This window comes from Geotrypetes seraphini, chromosome 2 (assembly GCF_902459505.1).
Source record: "Geotrypetes seraphini chromosome 2, aGeoSer1.1, whole genome shotgun sequence".
Taxonomy (NCBI): domain Eukaryota; kingdom Metazoa; phylum Chordata; class Amphibia; order Gymnophiona; family Dermophiidae; genus Geotrypetes; species Geotrypetes seraphini.
In genome coordinates this window covers 276,455,201-276,480,738 of record NC_047085.1, presented here as the reverse complement: position 1 = coordinate 276,480,738, position 25,538 = coordinate 276,455,201, and the positions used below count along the sequence as shown (strand labels likewise).

The 25,538-nt window shown below is 43.9% G+C and overlaps 1 long non-coding RNA gene across 1 annotated transcript; it reads left to right on the top strand.

The window, feature by feature from the left end:
• The first annotated feature begins 21,024 nt into the window (after nt 1-21,024).
• On the top strand, nt 21,025-21,726 carry LOC117355068. The gene is made up of 3 exons (XR_004538274.1): nt 21,025-21,084; nt 21,410-21,478; nt 21,575-21,726. It is a non-coding gene; the product is annotated as an uncharacterized LOC117355068 (long non-coding RNA).
• Nucleotides 21,727-25,538: the final 3,812 nt, after the last annotated feature.

The window sequence follows — 25,538 nt, the reverse complement described above, 5'->3', positions numbered from 1 at the left end:
AGTTTATACATTAACATGTATTACAGTATTTTGGGGTCCCAGACATTTCTTAATACTTCTTTGAGCTTCCAGTCCAGTGGGACCCAGGCCTAGAGTCTGACAGAATGAGCCTTAATTTGCATATATTTGAAGATGTTTTTCCCTTTTTAAAATTCCAGTTCACATAGACTTGGTATTCCCCCCCCCCCAAAAAAAAAAAAAAAAAAAAATCCAATTACATTCATAGTTTTTCTTTTGAAAACTTTGCTCATGTTGAAACAGTACTATCCAACTAGAGAATTAAGGTCAGAAAATGCAATGAGACTGTCCACTGACAGAGTAAACACTATGGGGCTCATAATTTAAAAAAAAAAAAAAACATTCAAAAAGTGTCTTAAATTAGTACTTGGACGGTCAAAAAGACAGATCGTCCGAGTACCGATAATGAAAGCAGGATTTTAGAAGTATCTAAAACCAGCTTAGGCCTTTACCCTGCCTCTGAATGCCTAGAGCGAAAAGAGGCATTTTTAGAGGAGTGGAAAGGGTGGGAGATCAATTTTGAGAATTTATATCTGCTATCTATATTTTGCACTATACTTGTCTATTTTTCTATAGTTGTTACTGAGGTGACATTGCATATTTTAAAGTCATCTGCCTTGACATCTTTGAAAAAAACCTGAATATAAATGATAATTAATATTTTCTCAGTGTACAGTGTGCTTTGCATTGTTTTTTTTAAATTTTGTGATTACCATTATGTATTAATAAGATTATATTATGTGAAAAATGGATAGAAGAAATTTCATTACAATTAGTATTATGGGGTGGAGTCAGGGGCGGAGTTTTGGCAGGTCTGGGGCAGAGTTTTAAGCCCCCCAAATAAAAAAGTGTTCCACTGCCTATGAACAGGGATATGATTGCTTGACTGCTTTTCATCCAGCCCCTCCAAGCTCCCCCTTCCAGAGTGGCAACAACACATCTGGATTCATACATGAATATATGACAAAATTGATTGAGCTGAATTATGATCAAACAAAAAGGCAAGGAAGGAGTCTTTCCAACCAGTGATAAGTCTTTATTGTAAACAAAGGTCCTTCCTTGCCATTTTGTTTGACTGCATAAATCCCAAGGTGAGGTGCTCTATTTTTTGCCTGTCTGAGGTGAATTGTGGATCACATACATTATGATCTTACACATTCAGTAAATTGGTGACAAAACTAACCAAATATGCTGCCTTTTGCCATATTTTATCTTAACTTTCTTTATTATTGCCATTATTAAGAACAGCAGGAGCGGTCAGGGACTGATAAAAAGCTATGATGGTCCCTTGTACAACCTCTGCTTAATATCACTATTAGAGCACATAGGTCTGAGCGCTTATCACAATAATTTATGTATTTTTAATTGTTTATGTGAGATCAAGTACTGAATGAGTGTATCCTGTGTCAATTAAAATGGCCTGTGCCATAAAAGTCTGGTGTTAATTGCTTAGCCCAGGAATTGGCAATTGCCAGTGTTCCCTCTAAGCTATGTGAGTCCTCCACCTACATTCCTGCCTAAAGTTAGGTGTTGCATTCATAGAACAATAATTCGTTGTTCCATCTTCAATTCTCATCCAATTCATTCATCTTACAAATTTTACCAACCCTCAGAAACATCACCTTCGAGTACATGCTGTGGTCGGTTGGAGTAGCGCAGAGCTTTTCTAAGGAATAAACAGCCTTGATAAAACTTTTCAGTGAAACATGTTGGCAAAGTTGTCCCGGAAAAAAGAACATGGTTTAGGAGGCCTTTGAAAATATAGCACTGTATTATATATGTATTACCATTGCAAAATATTCCTCAAAATGTTAAAAAGAATTGAATTTTGGTAATTGGTTCATCTTATACTTGCAACTCCATGCAAAATTTAATTTTTTTTAAATTAGTTTAACTGGTGTGGTAATTGACCACACCAATGAAAACAAATTTTTAAAAATTAAAAAAAACAATCACGAGGAGTCACGTGATGTGCTGAGCCGAGCAGGACGTGCCTTGCTCAAGCTCTGGGGCCCCGGGTCCCCTTGCGCCTTACCTATTGTGTATTCTTGACTCTGCATCTACATTCTCCAATTGTGCAGTTTATGGATCGCTTTATGCAACCCGGTAGCCCAGCAATGAGCGTAAAAGCGAGCCGCAGTAATAAGGATCGAGAGGCACGAACGCTGCGGCCTGACCCCAAGATGGCAGCGGACTTGGGCTCTGAGCTCCCTTTATTGGAAGCTCACATTGCGGCTCTGTCCACTTCGGTTGTGCGGGCATTAGATGCCCGCTTTGACCAATTATTGGGCCAGCTTACTTCACTTGAGACCTTGCTCTCTGAAACGATTCAGCGAACGGGTGAACTGGAGACCAGAGTGGCGCATGTGGAGGAGGCCCATACTGCTTCGGTGGCGGATCTAGTGTCCCTGAAGGAACAGCTACTGCGGCAAGCAGACAAAATTAAGGATCTCAAGAATCGCTCGAGACGGGACAATTTACAATTGATCGGCTTACCGGAAGTGGTACCCGAATCTCACCTGCTTGTCACGTTGTAGACCTGACTCTGAGCTGAATTGCCACTCCCTGATGGTATGGGGCCCCTAAGGTTGGACCGGGCCCACCGTCTTGGGAGACGTGCTGATGATCACACCCGAGCCCGAGTCACCATTTTCAAATTGCACAACTCAGCGCACAAGATGGAATTGATGAAGCACTATCATCAAAAATGTAACACCCTTATCTATGAAGGCACCCCGGTCTGTCTATTTCAGGATTATTCCCCTGCGCTACAGGAGCGCAGGCGTCGTTTCTCCAGGGTGTGCTCAGCACTCTTTGAACGCAAACAACGTTTCCAGCTGCTCTACCCTGCGCTGCTGCGGATTTGGACAACTGAGGGGTGGAAAAGTTATGCTTCGGTGGAGGAGGCCCAGGCCTATTTGGATGCTCTGCCGGGGGAGTCTGGGCCTTCCTCGGCCCCCTGAAGTTGTCGGGCCCAAGGTTGTGGATCCTGCCTTCCTGATGGTGCTATGTTTGGCGCTGCATGTGGGTTGGGCTTCGGCTCCTCCTACATGGCTGACCGGGTGGCCGATGAACACCTTTGTGCTGTCCTGGGCCTGGTTATTGATGTTGCAGCCTGTTTGTTGGCTCTGCTCTCCAGCATTGTTTGTTGGCCCTTCTAATTTTGGGGGTCTGCCTTTTGTTTCTGCCTGAGCTTGGATCTTTGGCTCCTTCGCAGGAGTTATTCCTTCTTTCCAGTACCTGGCTGGCAGCTGGGTGGTCATAGCGCGCTTAGGTGGTCGCGACCCCCTCTGACTGTTTTCCTGGGTGCCTGGCAATTTGGTGGAGTGGGGGCTCCTTAGGACTCTTGGAGCCCTCACTGGACTGACTTGTTTAGGAGAATAGTTGTGTTATGATTGCTTGTGGTATGTTTGTGGAGTTTATGTTTGAGTCTGCTTGGGTGTGCTGGGTTGGGGTTTGGTTTTCCTAAGCGGGGGGGGGGGGGGGGGGGATGGCATCTTGTTTGCCGAGTGTTTTATTCATGCCTCTGGGTTGGCTTTAGCCAGAATGGTGCTGGGTATGTTTGTGTGCTTGTTGTGTGAATGTGGGTTTTGAGGGGTGGCCACTTGAGGAACCCGGAGTTAGTCAATGGTGGATCTGTTAGGAGGGATCTGGACCTTTTTGTGGTCTTTTGGTGGTACTGCCCATTGGTTTCCACCTTTATTTTTGGCCTCCTTGTGTTATGGAGCTTTTCTTGGGTGGCTGGGTGGGTAAGTGAGTGGAATGGCTGGTTCGCGATGAGTGAGGGTGTGGGGTTCTTGTTTTGGGTGTGACCTTGGTGGAATATGTCTGGGGTGGGTGGGGTAGGGGGGACTGGGTGTCCTATCCACGTCTTGGTGTGATTCCCTCCCCGCTCCACATAGCTGGGGGGTGTGCTAGTGTTTGGGATATTGGGGGGCTTGGTTTGGGTGAGAAGGGGTGGTGTTTGGATGGGAGTGGGTTGGGTTTCTAGGGGTGGGGGGTCCTCCTTCAATATGTGTACCTTGTGTTTTATACATTTTCATTGGTCTTGTTTACTAGCTCAGGCTACGCCATGTATTTCTCACTACTACTCTGGGGGGTGGCTGGGCTCCTGGGGTAGTCTCATCCTTTTTCTTCATTCCTTTTTGTTTTGCTACTTTCCTGACTTCCCAACCTGAGTACCCCCTTTAGGTTCAAGTTTCAAGTTTTTCAAGTTTTATTAGGATTTTATATACCGCCTATCAAGGTTATCTAAGCGGTTTTTTACAATCAGGTACTCAAGCATTTTCCCCTCTCTGTCCCGGTGGGCTCACAATCTATCTAACGTACCTGGGGCTATGGAGGATTAAGTGACTTGTCTAGGGTCACAAGGAATGTTGGTGGCATTACGTCCCCGATAAAGAGGTCCAAAATATTGGCCGCTCTGCAACGTTCTCGTTCCGATATTGCTTGCTTACAGGAAACTCGCCATACTGACGCAGAACATCTTAAACTGGGTCGTTCCTGGGTGGGGGAGGTACATTTTGCTTCATCTCAGGGCCGCCATGGGGGCATTGCTGTGTTGGTCTATAAGTCTTCCCCTCTTGGGGTGCAGGTTCTTGATAAAGCTCGGGATGGTCGACATCTGCTTTTGCGCCTGACATTGGGTACTCAGTCTTATCTTTTACTAGTGGTTTACGGCCCTAATTCGTCGGAATCAGCTTTCATGCAATGGTTGCTTCAACTTTGCTCTCGTTTCTCTGGGGACCCCCTTTTGCTATTGGGAGACTTTAATTTGGTGTTGGACCCTTACCAGGATAAGTCTGGTACCTCCATTGCCTCCTTGGGGGCCAAAGGTCGCCTTCTTTCTGACTTTTGTGATACTCTTTCAGTGGTAGACCCTTGGCATCTTCTTCATCCAGAAACCCGTGACTATACTCACCTTTCTCGGGCCCATAATACTTGGTCCCGGATAGATCATATTTTTCTGTCTTCGACTTTGTTCTCTTCGGTTAGCTCGGCTGAGATGGGCCCCCTGACTATTTCCGACCATGCCCCAATATGGGTAGATATTCAATTAGACGCCACGTATCTCCGGACATCATTTTGGCGCTTTCCGTTCTATCTTGCTCAGGATATGGACTTCCACGACTTTTTGCAGGCCCAATGGGAGGACTATATTACTAATAATGCTTCCCACAAGGATGATCCTATTTTATTTTGGAAGGCCGCAAAGTCTGTCCTTCGGGGCCAGATCATTTCATTTGTGAGTGCATTCACAGAGGTATTGTTGCCTTAGAGCGGGCTTTACAAGTAGCCAAGCGGTCGTTTCTTTCGCATCCCTCGAGGGAGGCTCGGGAACAATATTTGTCTACCCAAGCAGCTCTCAATTCATTACTTCATTCACGTTCTCTAAAATGGGTTGCTTTTTATAACCACCGTTTTCATCGATTCGGCAACAAGCCCGGACGTCTCATGGCACGCTTGGTTCGGGTTGAGACTCGTAGGAAGCCGATCTTGTCTCTTCGGACCCAGGGTGGGGGACGGGTGACTAACATGGCTGACGTCTCCGCAGTTCTTTTTGACTTTTTTAGTCATTTATATGAGGCTCCTAATGATGCTTCTCCAGATTTACTGGCAACTACCTTCAGTCCTCTGAACGTCCTCGCCTGCCGGAGGAGGTAGTGTCTTCTCTAAATGGTCCCTTTTGAGCGGCTGAATTGGATTCGGCTATCAAAGCTCTTCACTCAGATAGGGCCCCGGGTCTGGATGGATTTTCGGGGCATTTTTACCGTCTTCTCTCTTCCCATCTCTGTGGCCCTTTGCTGGCCTACTTCGACGCTGCTTATTGCTCAGGGCTCTTTCCACGTTATGCTAATGAGGCCTTTATTTCTTCATTGTTAAAACCTGGTAAAGAGGCTGACTTACCGGGTTCTTATCGACCCATCTCCTTAATCAATGTGGATCTCAAGCTCCTCTCTCATATGTTGGCCGACCGTGTCGCTCCACGCCTTTCTACTCTCGTTCATGAGGATCAAGTCGGGTTTGTCCGGGGACATCAATCGGTTTGTAATGTCCGTAAGGTTCTCTTTGTCCTGGCTCATTGTCACTCTCACCAGATTCCGGCTTTGTTTGTCAGTCTTGATGCTTCTAAAGCTTTTGATAGTGTCCACTGGTCTTTCTTGTTTCGCACCCTGGAACATGTTGGCTTGAGTGGGTTTTATCTTGATGCAATACGCTCCCTTTACTCTAATCCAAGGGCTTCTCTTTTGGTCAATGGGACTCACACAGATTCTTTTCCCATCTTCCGTGGTACCTGGCAGGGATGCTCCCTTTCTCCCTTGTTGTTTCTACTTTCTTTGGAATCGTTGCTTTGCACTCTTCGGGGGTTTGCGGCGGTACGGGGCCTTCTTGTTGAAGGGGAAGAGTTAAAGACCTTAGCATTCGCAGATGACATGTTTTTGATTCTTACTAGGCCTGAAGACTCTTTACTGATGGCGTTGGACCTCATTTCTGAATTTGGCTTTTATTCTGGTCTGTCTCTTAACCTGGATAAGTCCTATACTTTGCCTTTTCCCTCTGAGCTACGCACCACATGGAGGGGTGTTTTTCCTCTTTGCTGGGCTGACTCTACTTTGAAATATTTGGGGGTCACTATTCCTCGGGATTATCTAGTCTGTATCGGTTGAATGTAGAACCGTTTTTTCAGGCCCTTTAGAATAAATTACAATTATGGGGGACTCTTCCCTTTTCCCTTTTAGGTCACGTACATCTTTATAACATGCTTATTGTCCCGTGTTGGCTGTATGTTTTTCAGGTCCTTCCTCTTTATTTGACTTCTCGAGATGAATGATGCCTGGAACGCTTGGTTCAGCGCTTTCTTTGGACGGGGAAGTGACCTCGTTTGCCTTATAAATGGGCAGCGGCTCCGTGGTACAAGGGTGGCCTGGGTTTACTAAACCTTCGTTATCTGACCATTGGATGTGGCATGCGACACATTAATGATTTTTTCAGGGGTACCTCAGCGTTCACTAATACTTCTTTGGAACTTTCTTGTTTTTGATCAGTGCATATCTGCATTCTCTTCCTTCTCTTTTGCCTGAGCCTCTTCCCACAAAGGTGCTCCACCGTCCCTTGCGGAAGGTTTGGCGCTGGGTCTGTAAATTTCATGCTCTTTCTGCTTCTATAACTCCTTTCCTGCCTATCCGCTTTAATAGCTCCTTTCTACCTGGTATAGATGGACCGAGTTTTGCTCGGTGGGAAATAAGGGGCATTCATTATGTGTTTCAATTGGTTGATGATGATGGCAAACTGAAGTCTTTTGCACAGTTGCGAGACGAATTTGACCTCCCACCCACTGATTATTTTGCTTATATGCAAATTCAACATTACATTTCTTCTTTACCCTCTTGTTGTTTGCAGGCCACTTGCCAAGAGCTGTTGTCTACGGCTTTCACCATTGGTTCCCAACTTCCTGTTCCCCTTAAATTCCATCATCGCCATTTGAAGGATGAATCCCCCTTATTTGATCATTCTAAATTGCGAGATGCTTGGGCACGTGACCTTGCCCTTGAATTGCCTGATGATGTGCTTTTACAGGCTGTACGTAGGTTGCCTGCCTTTCGAAAATATACCACCTTTTGGGAGCAGCACTACAAGTTGATTTTCCATTTATACATTTCTCCCAAGAGGGCTTCTCTATCTGGACTTCGAGAGTCTGCTGCCTGTTTCTATTGCCAGGCTCCAGAAGCGGGCTTGGGACATATGTTCTGGACTTGCCCTAATGTTCAGGTTTTTTGGACTGCTATATTTGCCTTTGTGGAGCGCATTTGGGACATTACAATTCAATGCTCCCCCTTGTTCTTATTTGGAGCTGTTCCTCATTATCATCCTCGAAAGAGGGGGGCTGCTGCCTTCCTGAAATGGACTGTCCTTACTGCCCTCAAATGTATCTTGCTGAAATGGCTTGAGGATGACGCTCCGGACTATTCCCTTTGTCGCTGTCGGATGATTACTTTGGTGATGTGGGAGAGGAGAGATGTGACAAATTTTTCCTCTCTCCCGGGCCGCATCTTTCAGCGCACTTGGGAACCATTTTAGACAACCATGACTCCTTTGGTTCGTAGTCGTTTACTAAATTGTTGACTCTCTGTTTTTTGGGGTTTTTTTTTATGGCTGCATAGTCTAATTTTTCTGTATATTTCTCCCATTATGTGATAGCTCCCCATAGACTTATACAGTTTGCACTCCAGTCCTGTGTATCTTATTCTTTGTCTGTTCCATCAAAAGATGTATAATGCAGTTGCTATTTTTGTAATTTAAATTCATGGCTGTGTGATATACTAACATATCCATTGATAATTGTTATTCATTTTTAGTCAGATATCTACCTCATTAATCATTATTTATACATTTTTTAATTCATTTACGTAATAACTTCTGCACGTAAGGTTTTTTATAGATACGTCACTACTCATTTTAATTATTTTATATATTTTATGCTAATTTTATGATTCTATTTATTGATGTATGCTATAGATACAATTTTTATGTAACGTTTGTTCACGTTTTATCATTTTACATGAAACAAGATCTAATATGCTTTATAATATATGGTTGATGTCTGCATATTATCTTACACCCTTATGATCATATTGCTTTTTTATTCTATAGCTGCTACTCTATAATTTTTTGTGACTTTTTTTGTTATCCTTTTTTACCATGGTATGTATTTTACTCTCTTTTATTGTTACTGTATTTCTTACACATCTCTTTTCCTTTTTCTCTCTCTTTTCCTTTTCCTATGGGTCACGTTTTTCAAGTGTCTATCTCCGTCCCTATTTCTTTTTTACAGTCATTAATGCATTTATAGTAATATTTATGTTCTTTATCTCATTAAGATCACCTATTCTTTTCTGCATGCCATTTTCATTTCATTCTTATTTCAATTTATTTTATTTCCTTAATATGTACACTTGTCTTCTTGTTGAACCTATCACAATTTTGAATAGCGTCATTTAAATATCATCATGTTTACAATATATAAAAATTTTTATTATTATTTTTTTATTATGTGTATATTTGTTGTTTTATAATTTTAATAATAAATTTTATATTATATTTGTGCATAATAGGACCCCTGACGAAGGTTTGTCCAAAACACGGACCATGTCGGGTCCCTTGATTGGTAAAAGGGTTTGCATATAATTATTTTGTCACAATAAATTTTGCCTACGTCTTGTACAGATCTGCAGTTTTGTTTTGTTTGCTCTCTGTTTTCTATCTCATTCAGTTGTGTATGGCATGCCTGTTTCCTTTGGTGTTTCCTCTTCGCTAGTGTACTTGGAAGGAGGCCCACCCCGGGGGGGGGTTACTTGGGGGTGAGGTGGGATTAATTGAGGGGGAGGGATGTGTGGCAGCAGCGAGAGTAAGGGTCGAGTCGTCCCCCTTCACTGCAACGGAGGGCACAACGTGTTTGGCGGCTTGCCCTGCCCCCAGCAGCCGTTTCTTCTTCTGACCTGCCTTCCAGCCCTCTCAAGGGCTCAGCAGACCAGTCCTTTTCCTGCTGCAGCACAGTGAAGGGGAAGGGAGATCGAGTCGTCCCCCTTCATTGCACCAGAGGGCATGGCGTGTTCGGCGGCTTGCCCTGCCCCCAGCACCCGTTTCTTCTTCTGACCTGCCTTCCAGCTCTCTTAAGGGCTCAGCAGACCAGGCCTTTCCTCCCGCAGCACAGTGAAGGGGAAGGGAGATCGAGTCGTTCCCCTTTACTGCACCGGAGGACGCATCATGCTCGGTGGTCTGCCCTGCCCCCAGCAGCCGTTTCGGCACTTGGCCTGCCTTCCAGCCCTCTTAAGGGCTCAGCAGACCAGGCCATCTTCAGCTGCCTCTCCATGAACCAGGCCATCTCCACGGAGCCTCGATTCGAACCAACTCCCCAGCAGGGCGTGTGAGCCAGCCTGCTCCGCCCCCCCCGACCGGCGGGAAGAATCTTAACTTGAGCGAAGCGGAGCAAAGGAAGAAGTAGATCCCAACACCACTGCTTCTTCACCCCTACAGCCAGACTCTGATCAAGACGGCCTATCAACGGGTGTGAGAACCTCCACCAGCACCAGATCACCTAATCCGAAGTCCGCCCCAGATAAGTATTCGCATGTTTAACCAACTGTATGTGTAACCTATTGTAAAAAAAAACAACAACCCAATCCTGATAAGTTCTTGCATGTTTAGCTTATTTGCATGCCTAATCAACTGAGTAGAAAATCCGATAAGCATTTGCAAGCTTGACCAACTACAATCTCACAATAAAATGGCCTCGGTATACCAGCATTTACTACTATTTCTCATATTTTACTGGTACTGCTACAAAAGCAGGTCAGCCGATGCCCTATACTTCACTCCTATCCCAATCCTCACAAGAATCCTTCACGCCAACTTAGAAACCCAGAGACCTGCCCACCGCTTCCTACATGACTGTTCTGAAACAGGCCCTTTCCAAATACCAATCGTTCCCCCCCTCTCGTAGATCTAACAGACCCCCCCTGCAAAAACCCACGGAGACTGAGGAAAATCCCCTACACTATAACTACTGACTCCCCACATTTTCAAATGATCCAAGGTTTCTACCTAAATATTAGATCTTTAAGGAACAAGGCACAATTGGTGAAAGATTGGCTCGAAGAGGCCAATCCTGACTTTGTCCTGCTGACTGAGACATGGCTGGTCTCCGACAGCGACATCATCATACGAGAGTGCCTCCCACCTGGGTCCACCATCATTTCCCAGCCAAGAAACAAGGGAAGAGGGGGTGGCTTAGTCATCATTATAAAAGACTCATTTGAATCCTCCGTCTTATCTTCGAAGTCCTCAGTAGATCTCGAAATCATCTCTTGTAAGCTCAGGTCAGACCAATTAGAAGAAGGCTTAATCATCACACTATTTTACATCCCTCCCAAGAAATGGCCCACAGCTAAGGATACATTCTTCGAATACCTCCTCACGAACTCTACAGCTGGCCCCTACAACCTACTGACTGGTGATCTGAACATCCACCTGGAGCAGGGTGAACAAGGCGACACTAAAGAATTGCTATCCTTTATCGTTTCCCTAGACTTCTTTGTACCACCCCCAGAAAGAACCCACCATAAAGGACACCAACTTGACCTAGTTACCTTTTCCTCCAAAGACCTAGCCCACCCTAAAATATTCTGGCACCAAACCACCTGGACCGACTCCCTATGGTCTGACCACCGCCTGTGTAATTTCCAACTCAACTGGCAAGCCAAACGTACCCCTATCAAGCCCAAAGGGGCAAAAAGAACCAGGAAAATGATAGCTTCCAGAGGCCTGGTTAACCCAACTGAATTCTGGTCACACTATGAGATCTCGACAGAATTGGACTCTCTCTCTGTAGACTCCTGGACCAACACAAGCACACAAATTCTAGACAAAATGGTTCCCATCAAATTAAGAAAAATTAGAAATAAAAACCTAGATGGCTGGTTTGACGCTGAACTAGGAACTGCGAAACAAGAACTATGAAAACTGGAAAGACAATGGCTAAAATCAGGAGATAACAAAAGAAGAACAATTTGGAGACTAAAGTTAAAAGAATACAAAAAACTTATAACTACAAAACGCACAAATTTTTATGCACAAAAAATAAACTTTCCCAACATCAACACTAAGTCTCTATTTAATCTAGTTAACAACCTTTATGATACAGGCCTTTTCCCGCATCATGACAGATTCCCCGCCATCAGCCAATGCTTTGGCTGAATTCTTCAACTACAAAATCAGCAACCTAAGATCCAACCTACCGACCTCCTCAACCAACCACTTGAACTACCCTGTTGTCCAACACATCGATGAACCCAGGGTAGACCTGCTCTGGAGCGACTTCTCTATCCCCACCTGGAACCAATTCTGCAAACTCTACTCGAAATATGCCGATTCGTACAGCAGATTAGACAACTGCCCACCTAACGTCATGAAAGCCGCTCCAGTCGCCTTCAAAGCTAAGCTACACGATTGGCTCTCCTCCCTTTTGCTGTCTGGCACATTTCCCAAGGAGTTAGGTAAGATACTAATCACACCGATTATAAAAAATCCCAAGGAATCCATTAAGTTGACCTCTAACTATAGGCCCATTGCTAATATCCCCCTTTTTGTAAAACTGATGGAAGGCCTGGTAAACCAGGATTTAGTATGTACCTCGACAAATTCAGCATACTGCATGACAATTAATCTGGTTTTCGTTCCTGGTTCAGCATGGAAACAGTTATTGCTTCACTGCTGGACTCCCTCCTGAACCTATTCAGCCAAGGCTCCAGTGCACTGATCCTTCAGCTAGACTTGAGTAGTGCCTTCGACTTAGTCGATCAGACTCTCCGGCAATGTACTGAAATGGTTCCAAGGTTTCCTGATTAAACGCTCCTACCAAGTCCATATCGATAACAATCTATCCCCCTGCTGGGCAAACCCATGCGGAATCCCTCAGGGCTCCCCCATATCCCCCACCCTTTTCAACATTTATCTTGCCTCATTGGAGGCCCTACTGCAAAAATTAAAAATCAAATTTTACATCTATGCTGATGACATCACTATAATCCATCCTCTAACAAACCTGACTCCAGAATTGAAGAACCAACTATCATCAACATTGAATCATATTGAGTCATGGATGACTGAGTTCAGACTGAAACTCAACTCTGAAAAAATCAAATTCTTCCTGGCGAGCCCAAATGACAAAATTAAAGTCACTTCAATTTCCCTGAACAGACAAACCTTCCCCATTGTCGATTCCATAAAAATCCTGGGTGTGACGCTAGACCGTTACCTCACTCTAGATACTCACACAGAGTCACTGATCAAAAAAGGCTTCTCGACACTATGGAAACTCAGAACCATCAGAAAGTTTTTCGATGCAGCATCCTTTCGCCTACTGGTACAATCCTCCATCTTCGACTACTGTAATATCATCTATCTGGGGTCCCTCAAGAAAACCTTACAAAGACTCCGAATCATACAAAATTCTGCAGTGCAACTGATTTTCGGCATAAAAAAATGGGACCACATAACCCCCTACTACCAAAAACTCCATTGGCTACCACTAGAAGCAAGAGTGCTATTCAAATTTGCCTGCCTTTGTTTCAAATCTGTCCTTGGCATGGCCCCGCTATACCTGGTCTCCCACTTTAAATTCGATTGTTCCACCAGACCCACACGTAGAATACGTTTGTTCAGCCACCCTTCAATAAAAACCTGCCAATACAAAAGATTCCTAAACAGAACGCTAGCCTTTCAAGCAAGTCAACAAAACAACTGGCTAGGCAACTTCATCAAACTCTCCTCATCCTACCTTAACTTCAGAAAACTAATAAAAACAAACCTGTTCAACAGATTTTTAACCAAGAACCCTTAAACCCTCTACTGTACTCCTTTTCACATCTTCTTGCTTCCCCACATTGTGACTTTATGCAACCAAAATCCTCACTGTTATTTTTTTCTTCTTTGCTGAATCCAAAATCTCCATTGTTATTTTTCCTTCACTGACTGTCCAGCTCTTCTTGTTGTAAACCGCCTCGAACTACTATGGCTTTGGCGGTATATAAAAATAAAGGTATTATTATTATTATTAAAATATTGAGCTTGTTTGTACTCTGTTTTTTTCTCTGTTGGTGTTTTGGCTGTGCTCAATAAAATATATATGACTATAAAAAAAACAATCACTACCACCTGTTTCGCTGATCCAATTCCCACTCACCTACTCAGAACTATCAGTCCTACTGTCATCCTTCCCAAGTGTCACATCCTTAACTTATCACTCTCTACTGCAACAGTTCCTGATGTCTTCAAATATTCCGTAGTTACACCTCTCCTCAAAAAACCCTCACTAGACCCCACATCCTTCTCCGAATATCAGCCCATCTCCCTCCTCCCCTTTCTATCCAAGCTACTCAAATGTGCTGTTTACCGCCATTGCCTGGTCTTCCTTTCTTCTCAAGATATTCTTGACCTGCTTCAATTGGGCTTTTGACCTTGCCATTCTACGGAAACAGCCCTTGCTAAAGTCTCTAATGACCTGTTTCTGGCCAAATCCAATGACCTCTACTCTATCCTTATCCTTCTCAATCTATCTGCTGCCTTTGATACTATTGATCACCACCTACTCCTCAATACACTGTCCTTGCTGGGATTCCAGGGTTCTGTTCGCTCCTGGTTTTCTTCTTATCTCTCCCATCAATCTTTCAATGTATATTATGGTGGATCCTCCTTTGCTGCCATCCCACTGTCTATCTGTGTACCTCAAGGTTCTGTTTTGGACCCTCTCCTCTTCTCCATATATATCTGTTCTCTCGGTATGCTGATCTCCTCCCATGGTTTTCAATATCACCTTTATGCTGATGACTTTCAGATCTATCTCTCCACACCAGATATCTCTACAAGAATTCAGGCCCATATCTCAGCCTGCCTGACCGACATTGCTGCTTGGATGTCTCACCACCATCTAAAACTGAATATGGCTAAAACTAAACTCCTTATCTTTCTGCCTAAACTTACCTCCCCCTCCCACTGTTCTCTATTTCTGTGGATAACACTCTCAACCTCCCTGTCTTGTCAGCTCGCAACGTCGGGGGTCATCTTTGACTCCTCTCTCTCCTTCTCCATTCAGATCCAACAAATTGCTAAAATCTGTCACTTCCTCCTCTATAATATTACCAAAATCCGACCTCTCCTCTCTGAGCACACTATCAAAACCTTATCCATGCTCTCAACACCTCTCGTTTAGACTACTGTAACCTACTTCTCTCAGGTCTTCCACCCATCCATCTCTCACCCCTTCAATCCATTTCAAATGCTGCTCCATGACTCATATTCCATGAGAGCTGCAACACTCACATTACCCCTCTCCTCAAGTCACTTCATTGGCTCCCCATTCATTTCCGAATACAGTTCAAACTTATCTTACTGATTTACAAGTGCATTCACTCTGTAGCCCCTCAATATTTCTCCTCATGTATCTCCCCTTAAGCTCTACCCCATGAACTCCATTCATTGGATAAGTCCCTCTTATCTGTACAAAGTCCCTCTTATCTGCACCCTTCTGCTCCACCGTCAACTCAAGACTTCATTCCCTCTTTCATGCCTTGCCTTATGCCTGGAACAGGCTGCCAGAATCAGTATGTCATGCTCTGTCTCTAGCAGTATTCAAATCCAAGCTAAAAGCCCACTTTTTTGGAAGCTGCTTTCAGCTCTTAACTCCCTGTCACTGCCAGATTCCTTACCCATTGCATCTTTCCTTCTACCTGAAACTCCCCAACCCTGAGATGTCCTGTCTGTTCAAATTAGATTGTAAGCTTTTCTGAGCAGAGACCATCTATTGGATGTTAAATGGACAGTGTTGTGTATGCCTTTCAGTGCTATAGAAATGATGAATAATAGTAGTAGTGGAGTTCTGTGTGGAACTCAGAATGGTACCTACCTGTGCCTAACAATACCTACCTAAAAAATATGCATGTTTATGGGCAAAGAATAGGCATGGTATGACTTAGCCATTGCTGGATGTTTGTGGTAGGCATCAGTATATTAGGCCAGCAAAACCCTGGCCTAATGTACCAGCACCTACCATTAGGATGTCTAGTGATGCCTACATCAAGTTAGGCATGATTCTGTAAATGACACCTAGTGATTGCTTGACAACTTCTCCAAGCAGTGCCTAGAAGTTAGGTGCCATTAGACACCATTTATTGAACATAAGAATAGCCTTACTGGGTCAGAACAATGGTCCATCAAGCCCAGTAGCCCATTCTCACGGTGGCCAATCCAGGTCACTAGTACCTGCCCAAAACCCAAGGAATAGCAATATTCCATATTACCAATCCAGGGCAAGCAGTGGCTTCCCCCCTGTCTTTGTCAATAACAGACGAAGGCTATTGACTATTACTATGAGCTAGATGCACTAAAGTCAGTCGGTAATACCGACTGGATCGCTGTTGGCCAATTCTCTGGCCAATTGTGGACCAGTAATCGATGCGCTACCAAGTTTTCATGGAGCTGCATATCATTTGCATGCAAACGTAACTAATCAATAGCTCTGTGAGCGATTGACATATGTGCAGAGCCCTAACAGCAGTGACAGGGGAAGCAGCCTCCTGTCACTGCTGTTAGGGCTTCTTTTTTTTATGGCACAGTAATTTACAATGTGAATCAAGAATATTAATGCAATTTATCTATTATTTAAACTTCACACAATAGACAAAAACAAAGAAAGAAAAAAAAAAGAACTTAGATTACCTCTTCCTTTTTATTCTCCATTCCTCTTTGGGATTCTTCTTCTTCTAAATCTCTGGATCCTTCATCCATCCTCCTGCTTTTCCTCTCCAGCTATTCAGCAGGCAGCATCTCTTGAAATCTACAAAGCCACTTCAAAGCACCCACTGTCTTCTTTAATAGATTTCCTAAACCCAAGTGGATCCACTCTGGAAATCTCAAAATACACTCATTTTGGTTAAAGCTAACACTCTTTTTGCTCAGAACAAGAATGCTGTACATCCTTTTCCCAATTAGTCAGCAATGGTCTTAGGCTTCCAGCTTATAGCTCACTTGTTAGCCTCCTCTTCCCCAGAAGAGCTCCACATTGTCCAACAGACAGTAACAGGCTCATTTTCAAAAAAAGATAGATGTCTAAAAGAAAGCATAAACTGGTACTTGGATGTCTTACTAATCAAAATGTCCAAATGGGCATTCTCAAACCTAACTTTCCAGACATCTTTCTAGTTGTTTTGTCTCCAGTGCATACAAATCTTAAGAGTGTGTGTTAGGAGTGTGTTTTCGGCAGGCTTAGGACTTTAACAAAACATCCAGGGCTCTTTTTTTTAGACATTTGGAGTTAAACCTGTTTTAAAAATGAAAAAGGGTCAAAAAGGTGCCCAAACTGACCAAATGACCACTGGAAAGATTAAGGCATAGCCCCCCATACTCCTCCAGTGATCACTGACCCCTTACTACCACCTAAAGATGTGAAGAAAACCAATACATTCTAGCCTGTATTATGAGGGGGTGCTGAAACATTCTCAGCCCAACCAACTTCCTAAATTCTGAGCGTTATTTTGCCACTGTAGCTGAAAAGAGAGTTATCTTATTTCATTAAGTGCCAATTTGCAGAAACAAAATTCTATGTTTTAACATTGTTTCAGATCATTAATTGAACCATATCCACGTCATTCTTTTCTTAGTTGGGTTAAGACCCTTTCAGCACCCTCTTGTACAGATTCAGATTTTCATACAGACATCTGAACCCAGGAAAGCAGAGCAGAGGGCACTCTAGAGGGTACTGCAGTGAATGTCACATTTCAAACTCCCAGGTCAGATGTCACTATAACTTGCTTATATTGTATGGTGAGCCCTCCAAAACCTACTGTACCTATAAAGATAACACCTGCAGGAATAAGGACTATTGTGGTACAGTAAGATGGGTACAGTAAGTTTTGGGTGGGTTTTGGAGGGCTCACTATAATATGCAAGCAGTTTATAGTGACATGTGTACCTGAGACTTTGAAATGTGACATGCACTGCAGTACCCCCTAGAGTGCCCCTCTGCTGTTCTCAGCTCTCTATGAACAGTTTGCTAAGAATGCTGGCTGCTTTGACATCTGAAAAGCTTTCTTTAGTGTGTTTTCATGTGGATGTCTTTATATTTGAGAATGGTCAAAAAAGGATAGACATATTAAAGGCTAAAATGTATAGATAAGTCATTTTCAAAAAATAAATAAATAAAAAGACAGATGTCTCACTGTTTTGAGAATAGATATTTTCTCTACTGGATTTCTGGACATCTTTTCCAAAATGTCCAAGTTCAGACTTAGACGTCCTATCGATAAATCCACTCACTCTCTGTTCATTTTTTGCAGATGGAATGTAAATCCTACAAACTTCACTTTTCAGGTTTCAGGTTTCAGGTTTTAGGTTTATTTAAAAATGTGATATACCGCCTTATCAAAATTCAAAGCGGTTTTACATAATATAAAAACAAAGAATAAAGAGGGCATAAGTTATGTTCAGGGCCTTGTTCAGCACCCAGGACCTCAATGAATCAGGAGCGCTGTGTTCCGGTGACAGGTCAAAAACGCGCAAGACAATCGCGTGCAGACAAAATTGCGCAGACAAATAAGCGCTAAGACAATTGCGCGCAAGACAATTCAGCGCACCGACAACTCAGCGCAAGACAATTGAGCACAGCAACAACTCAGCGCAAGACAACTCAGCGCAAGACAACTCAGCGCAAGACAACTGAGCGCGCCACTAGAGGCCGCTTGACCATCGGAGGACACGCGCACGTACAGCACGTGAACATGTCATCACGTCGACGTGTGTTCAGTATGATTACCTTGACTCTTTGCGTTTTCAACATAAATCACGTGAATGCATTTTCGTTACCATGGTTACGTTATCTCATGATATATATTCTCCGAACAGCATTTAAATACAAGTCACGTGAATGCATTTTCGTTACTATGGTTACGTTTCCACATTATATATGTCCTCCTTCCTTTCCCGCCTTCCTTTCGCTGCCTGACCGTGTCCGTTATAGGTAAAGATCTGGTTTTGCTGGTACTTGATCTATAACGAATATTTGTCTTGCGCGGATTTTTCTCGCCTCTGGTGAGAGCGAACGTCCACATTTCTTCATTTACAGGTATGTTTATATTTCCGCTTCACGCGCAAGAAAAGGGAGGGTATGATCATAAAACTCAGCGCAATTGATTATGAAGTTTATATAGGGTATGTTGATATTTACATTTTCAGTTCTTGTCTTGCGCGCAATTGTCTATGAACCAGTTTATATAGGGTATGTTGATATTTACATTTTCAGTTCTCACGCGCGCGTGTTTGTAAATGTCGCTGCCTTTGCAAGGGATACCATTATACTTAAACCTTAACTTTTTCCCTAAAATACTTTTTCCCTAAAACGCCCCACAGCGGTTCATAGACAATTGCGCGCAAGACGCAGCGCGATGTCCCCCCCACCCCCATGGGAGCCGTTTAAAATAGTGCTTTCTTCGGCGCGCCGTCAACTTTGCGCTCAGTCGTTCGTGCTGGGGGTTCATAGACAATTGCGCGCGCTCAGTCGTTCGTGCTGGGTTGTGTACGAACCGCGCGATTTGGTCCCGTATCTAAACGCACAGGTCCTTAAAAATCCGCGTTCTGCGCCACTTTTCGGGTCCCTGCCACATTTAGTCTCCGGCTCTGACAATTTAACTCTGAAGGATCCTAATGCTTTCTCTTCCCCATGCTAGGATCCGTCAGAGTTAAATTCCCATACGGTGCCAGGTCAAAAGCGCGCCGGCGCGCCGGGTCAAAGGCGTGCCCACACAATTGAGCGCAGCGCGCGCCGCCGCGCCGTTCTAAATTACTGTTTTTAGGGCTCCGACGGGGGTTCATAGACGATTGCGTGCAAGCCGCACCACTCTAAATGACCGTTTTTAGGGCTCCGACGGGGGGTGTGGGGGGGGAACCCCCCACTTTACTATAATGTGGAGGGTTACGACCCCCAAACCCCCCATAACGCCGGCGCGATGTCTATTAAGTAAACTGAAGGGGGTTCCCGAACAAAACCCCCCGTCGGAGCCCCTAAAAACTGTAATTTGGTGCGGTGCGGCGGCGCGCCTTGCCTTCAATTGTCGGCGCGCGCTTTTGTCTTTCGCGCCATTGTCTATGAACAATGTTGGAGCCAGAGACTAAAAGGGGTAGGGACCTGAAAAGGGGCACGGAACGCGGATTTTTAAGGACCCCCTGTCTTGCGCTTAGTTTTCCCGCATGTTAAAAGAGCGAGAAGGTTGAGGTATGGTATTAAGATTATGTATAATGTGATGATGGATATTAATTGGAAGCATAATTGGATGGAGTTATAGATTTTAAAAGTAATAAAGATCTAAAAAAACATGTTGGCATGAGGTAAAAACTCTTATGCCAGCAACACTAGTATCTGAATATGTTTAATTTGAGGATTGTATCATTATGTAATGATACAATATTATTGGGTAAGTGCATGAGAAAAAAAAGGAAAATATCAGCACTGGAGTCACCATTCAACATATAAGTAATAATTTGAAAGTATATAGTTTTGGGTACAATTCATTATGTCACATTATCAAAATGGAAAGAACAGTAACAATAAAAAAGGGAGACATTAACATCTTACTGTAATGAATATACACTATTTTCTATTTAAAGATACATTGTCTTATTGTTGGGAGGGGGGTCTAAATTATACTATTATCATTCATATTGGGAAAAGTAGGAGTGGGGAAGTGGGGTGGGAAGGGAGGTACTTATATCTATTATGTGATAATCTAGACAGATTGACATGTGATGTATTTCATTTTAATGTTTTGATTCTTGTACACATGATGTGTCATTTAAAATGAATAAAGATTTTAAAAAAAACCGAGTGTGCTCATGGTTTATAGTTTTATAAAGGCATTGGGTACCATTTTCTTTTGCAGGTATCATACATAAGAGGATATTCACATTTACAGGTATATGCATAGCTTCATTTTTTGGTTTTGCTAAATTTGAACAATAGGATAGGATAAATAGTCTGATGGTAGGGCTTATTGGGGTACACTTTTAGCCTTGGGTGTGTAGTGAGGGTGATTGTATACCATTGTTGTGGGTCCTTGTTTTGGGCCTCTCTGCCTTCCTTCTGTCTGCGCTTAGGTATAATGACGTTCTTAATCCATGATGGTTGGCAAGCCAGATTTTCACTATTACAGGTATGATTTCAAAGGTAAGTACAGACATAGTGGGTCTTGTTTGTTATATCTATGTGCTAACCTTATAAATTTTAGTCTTGCAGTCATGTGCTGAGGGATATGAATTTGCTGAAACCCTAGTGTTGTCTAGAAGTTCAATCTTGGAGGCAAGGTAAGTACAGAGGTATAGGGATTTGTATGTCCTATGTATATAATAACCTTATCTAATCTACTACTGAAGGTGACTACAATCAACAGACTACAATCAAGAGACCACGATCAACAGAGGACACACATCTTCAGTGTTTTGCTGACAGGAATCGCACCCTTGCAGGTATATGGTGTTGTGCCATAGCACTGAACTTTACATATAGGGATTTGTATGTCCTATGTATGTAATAATCTTATCTAATCTACTACTGAAGGTGACTACAATCAACAGACTACAATCAAGACACCACAGTCAACAGAGGACAGACATCTTCAGTGTTTTCCTGACAGGGATCGCACCCTTGCAGGTATATGGTGTTGTGCCATAGCACTAAACTCTACATATGTATGGCCTAACCTCACCTATTTGACCTTTGCATGTTTTTTTGTGTGCTGGAGATTGGTGGGGGGTGAACATGAAGTTTACATGCATGTTATAACTCTTGCAGGTACTGGTTCAGGGTTGAAGGTCGACTACAGTTCCTGAGGGTTTCATCGATATACTTCCAGTCTTACAGGTATGATGTTCTTTTGAGTAGTGCATTCATGATATAGGCAATTGTATATCAATTGCAAGTCAAAATAGGATAATGTTATTAATTGTATGGTTTCAGGAGTGATTTGACATAGACATGGAAGTAATAACTTCACAGCGTGGGAGAGAGCACTGGGTTCATGAGGGCTATCGATATCGGCGTGACCGAGTGATGGCAGACGGATCCACGTCCTGGAGGTGTGTGCGCCGTGACTGTGTGGGAAGAAGAAAGAGGCTTGTTGATGGATCTTCTGTTGAGATAACGGCGCATGTGCATGCACCCAACAATGCTAGAATTGAAGCTGATCGAATGATGGGAGACATACGTGAAAGAGCTGTGGCTACAGTTGAAAGGCCACGACAGATCATTCATGGCACAACAGCTGGTACAAGTTTAGAAGCAGCTACATTATTGCCTGCATACACCTCCATGCAGAGAACAGTTAATAGAAAGAGAAATGCAGGCCATCTAGCAATGGGTAATCCCAGGTGCATAAGAGACATACAAATTCCTGAGCCGCTACAAAGAAGCACACGTGGTGAACAATTACTGTTGTGGGATTCAGGTGAAAATGATGAAAGACGCATATTCATTTTCACAACAGAATCTAATCTTGAGGTGTTGGAGCAACATGGACATTGGTTCATGGATGGGACATTCAAAGTTGCCCCCCATTTGTTTGTCCAAGTCTTTACCATCCATGCATTTGTAGACAATCATGCACTTCCCATGGTCTACGTGTTGTTGAACAGTAAAAGGGAGGAGGACTATGAACGTGTGTTGAGGAAACTGCTGGAAACCAGAAACACGTTGGCACCATTGACAATCTTGATGGACTTTGAGAGAGCAAGTCTGCAAGCTGCCCGCACTGTATTTCCCAATGCTACAGTTTCTGGCTGCCTGTTCCATCTGGGTCAATCATTGTGGCGCAGAATTCAACATGAGGGACTGACCGCCAGCTATAGAGATGAGGAGAGAGTAAGAATGTTCACCAAAATGCTGTTAGCATTAAGTTTTGTTCCTGTGGATGATGTTGCTGAGTGTTTCCAGACCTTGGAGGAGAGTCGACCAGATGAACTGACCCTGGTGTATGACTATTGGGAAGACAATTACATCGGGAGATTGCGGCCAAATGGGAGACGGGTGCCACCTTTTCCTATTCCTCTGTGGAATATGCGCTCCCATGTGGAAGATGGACTGCCTCGGACCAATAATTCCGTTGAAGGTTGGCACCATGCATTTCAATCCTCTGTTGCATGCCACCATCCAACCATCTTTAAACTCCTTGAACATATACAGCGTGAGCAAGATCACACAGAACAGCTGCTTGCTCGATTCCAGGCTGGTAACCGCGCACCACTCAGCAGTAAGAGCACGTATGTGAGAGTGACGCAAAGACTAACAACGCTGCTGCCAATATATGGACAAAGACCTCTCTTTCAATATCTCCGTGGTATAGCACATAATCTGGAACTGTAGAGTTTGATGTTGAAGTTCAGGTTTTCCTGTTGCTATGCTACAATTGTGTGCACTTTGTGATTTGAAATTTGCTTTGACATGTCCATATGGTCTTCCCAAGCACATATGCTGCAGGAACAGGAGAGACACTTTGAAATGTCTATGTCCCCCTCTCCTTTTGGTGGCCCGAAAGCTACAGGCCTGCAAACTGTTGCGCTCAGGATCTCTCCCCCAGGAGTTTCTCTGAAGCCCTCCTCTGACCCCTACCTATCCTAGTATCCACTGCTCTGACATGTGCCAAGCGTGAAGGTTTTTTATGCCAACCAAGGTAACCCACTCAATCATACTGTACTCGCTTTGACATTTTCAAGGTGTTGTTGGTGGTGTTCAAAGGCTTTTTCCTTCACGTAGGGAAGGTCAGATGGTGTCTTGGATGGAGCGGCTTCAGGGATAGGCTGTGTTAAAGAAAATTTGAAAAACTTGAAATTGTACATTTCCTCCCTTGTTTTTGGTGGCCTAGAAAGTACATAAGCAGAAATGTCAGTCAGGTGCTGTCTCTGAAGCCATGAGATTCAGAAAAAGACGAGGACCCAGAATGGGTTGACAGGGGTGCAAACCTGATGGTGGCAGTCATGTGTTGGCCTTTGCAGGACCCAGAATGGGTTGACAAGGGTGCAAACGTGATTGGCCTTTGCAGGACCCAGAAGCAGAGTCCCCCCTCAGCAGAATGTAAGTCAGGTGCTGTCTCTGAAACCACTGCTCTGCCAATATCTCACTCTCCCACTACTGTTGGTTAACTGCTCTGCCAACTGTTGCTCTCACTCTCACAGATGTTGGTTAACTGCTCTGCCAATAACTCACTCTCCCACTACTGTTGGTTAACTGCTCTGCCAACTGTTGCTCTCACCCTCACAGATGTTGGTTAACTGCTCTGCCAATATCTCACTCTCCCACTACTGTTGGTTAACTGCTCTGCCAACTGTTGCTCTCACTCTCACAGATGTTGGTTAACTGCTCTGCCAATATCTCACTCTCCCACTACTGTTGGTTAACTGCTCTGCCAACTGTTGCTCTCACTCTCACAGATGTTGGTTAACTGCTCTGCCAATATCTCACTCTCCCACTACTGTTGGTTAACTGCTCTGCCAACTGTTGCTCTCACTCCCACAGATGTTGGTTAACTGCTCTGCCAATATCTCACTCTCCCACTACTGTTGGTTAACTGCTCTGGCAACTGTTGCTCTCACTCTCACAGATGTTGGTTAACTGCTCTGCCAATATCTCACTCTCCCACTACTGTTGGTTAACTGCTCTGCCAACTGTTGCTCTCACTCCCACAGATGTTGGTTAACTGCTCTGCCAATATCTCACTCTCCCACTACTGTTGGTTAACTGCTCTGCCAACTGTTGCTCTCACTCTCACCGATGTTGGTTAACTGCTCTGCCAATATCTCACTCTCCCACTACTGTTGGTTAACTGCTCTGCCAACTGTTGCTCTCACTCTCACAGATGTTGGTTAACTGCTCTGCCAATATCTCACTCTCCCACTACTGTTGGTTAACTGCTCTGCCAACTGTTGCTCTCACTCTCACAGATGTTGGTTAACTGCTCTGCCAATATCTCACTCTCCCACTACTGTTGGTTAACTGCTCTGCCAACTGTTGCTCTCACTCCCACAGATGTTGGTTAACTGCTCTGCCAATATCTCACTCTCCCACTACTGTTGGTTAACTGCACTGCCAACTGTTGCTCTCACTCTCACAGATGTTGGTTAACTGCTCTGCCAATATCTCACTCTCCCACTACTGTTGGTTAACTGCTCTGCCAACATTTGCTCTCACTCTCACAGATGTTAGTTAACTGCTCTGCCAATATCTCACTCTCCCACTACTGTTGGTTAACTGCTCTGCCAACTGTTGCTCTCACTCTCACAGATTTTGGTTAACTGCTCTGCCAATATCTCACTCTCCCACTACTGTTTGTTAACTGCTCTGCCAACTGTTGCTCTCACTCCCACAGATGTTGGTTAACTGCTCTGCCAATATCTCACTCTCCCACTACTGTTGGTTAACTGCTCTGCCAACTGTTGCTCTCACTCCCACAGATGTTGGTTAACTGCTCTGCCAATATCTCACTCTCCCACTACTGTTGGTTAACTGCTCTGCCAACTGTTGCTCTCACTCTCACAGATGTTGGTTAACTGCTCTGCCAATATCTCACTCTCCCACTACTGTTGGTTAACTGCTCTGCCAACTGTTGCTCTCACTCCCACAGATGTTGGTTAACTGCTCTGCCAATATCTCACTCTCCCACTACTGTTGGTTAACTGCTCTGCCAACTGTTGCTCTCACTCTCACAGATGTTGGTTAACTGCTCTGCCAATATCTCACTCTCCCACTACTGTTGGTTAACTGCTCTGCCAACTGTTGCTCTCACTCTCACAGATGTTGGTTAACTGCTCTGCCAATATCTCACTCTCCCACTACTGTTGGTTAACTGCTCTGCCAACTGTTGCTCTCACTCCCACAGATGTTGGTTAACTGCTCTGCCAATATCTCACTCTCCCACTACTGTTGGTTAACT